At 32.7% G+C, this 1,688-nt stretch overlaps 1 long non-coding RNA gene across 1 annotated transcript; it reads left to right on the plus strand.

The window, feature by feature from the left end:
- The first annotated feature begins 770 nt into the window (after positions 1-770).
- LOC139090066 (uncharacterized) lies at positions 771-1,305 on the plus strand. Its single transcript, XR_011544351.1, has 3 exons — positions 771-902; positions 960-1,136; positions 1,190-1,305. It is a non-coding gene; the product is annotated as an uncharacterized lncRNA (long non-coding RNA).
- The last annotated feature ends 383 nt before the right edge of the window (positions 1,306-1,688 follow it).

Genomic DNA, 1,688 nt, shown 5'->3' on the forward strand with positions numbered 1-1,688 from the left:
GCTGAACATTCATACATTGAGGATGTTGATGGTGTTTTTGTTTATGGTTTTCACACTGGATCTGGGAAAACAAGAGATTTGTCCCGAATTTCACAAGTCCTGAGTGGACCAAAAATACGTCATAGCTAGTTGATGGCAAGTGAATAAAAGGTTGATGACTAGTTCTAACGTATTTTTGTCCACGTGGCAGTCGGTTACTTGATTTAAAATCCAGTGCCAGAGCGTCATCACTCTGGAGTACTTAAGAGTGCGAATAATGACAGAGTCACGCTGACCTGGAGCCGGATTTTTGATCGATTAACCGGTTTAAAGAGCTTGAAGTCGACTAGACATTTTAATGGAGATAGGTCAGCTCGAGTTGACCTTTTCATACAAATTTTAAAGCTCTGCTAATTTATACTACTCGAGTTTTTATTCCAAAAAGTCAATATAACAGAAAAGTGTGTAATTTGTCGAAAAAATCACCTTTTTTTCAAAATTACTAGATCAAAATTCAATTAGGAAATCATTTACAAGTAGTTTTCAGAATAAAATATAGCAAAAATTAAATAAACATTAGTAAGATATTTTCAAAATATTTAAATTTTCAATTTTTTACAATCTGCTGTTATTATTTTTAATTCGTTTGTTTAATAAAGATCATTTGGCAATTTCAACAGCAGCAATTACGCCAAAAAATGAGTAAAATTTCTAGAGTTATCATTATTTTTATATCTGTGGCTATTTTTTGGACTTTGGCTAAGCAAAAAGTTCCGATTTACGCAAGATTCAAAACAGTGACATGTTCATCAACGAATCAAACTATTGCTTCAAACTACACTTGCTCAATTAAAGCTTATAACCGGTTTGTAGCAAAGCTGAATGTGCTTGTGGATTTTAAGAAGAACACTCGTCAAGCCTCTGTAAGATTTGTGATTCCAAAAGATGCAAATTTTTTAAAATAATTTTAAATATTACAGTTCGACGCAGCAGTATTTTACAAGCAGTCAGTCGGAACTTCATTCCGTGTCATTGTCAACAAAACTATTGACGTGTGTATGCATTTAGGAGGTCACGGTGATATTCTATTTCAGTGGTTTATTGATGTCATTTGGAAAGAAATTCCAAAGTCACTTTTGCATCCGTGCCCATATTTGGTATGACTTATAGGCTTTCAAATAATCATAAAATAATTTAATTCTATTTTTAGGGTCCATTTCATTTACACAATATAACAATTGACATGTCAACTCTCTCCAAATTTCCTGATGGATTTTATAAAATATTTATGCATTTTTATAATAACAATGATCCAAACATAATTACAGTTTCTACTAATTTTGAGGTTGGTGGAACTGGACTGAAGGAATTTTGATTGACAATTTGCAATCAATTTGTAATTAAGTTGCATGAAGAAATTCTAAAAAATTTCAAGATCTACAAAATTTCAAGATTTTTTGTTAAAGTCAATATATGGTCTGGGCGATGTGTTTGCCTCAATAGCATAAAAGGGGTTATCGATCCAAAATCCAACACCATGTCAGCATGGCTCAAATACGGTACCTCATCAGTCTAGCACTTAGTCAGAGTCACATTAGCCTTGGGTCGAATTTTTTATCAATGAACCGATTTGTGCTATTCGGAGTTGACTACTAAATCTCAATTAATTGATTTTATGGAACCAAAAGCTATTTCTTTGCTCAGATTCA

This window comes from Chironomus tepperi, unplaced genomic scaffold (genome assembly GCF_022539635.2).
Source record: "Chironomus tepperi strain 1889 unplaced genomic scaffold, CSIRO-AGI_Ctep_v1 contig_204, whole genome shotgun sequence".
In the NCBI taxonomy this organism is placed as follows: Eukaryota; Metazoa; Arthropoda; class Insecta; order Diptera; family Chironomidae; genus Chironomus; species Chironomus tepperi.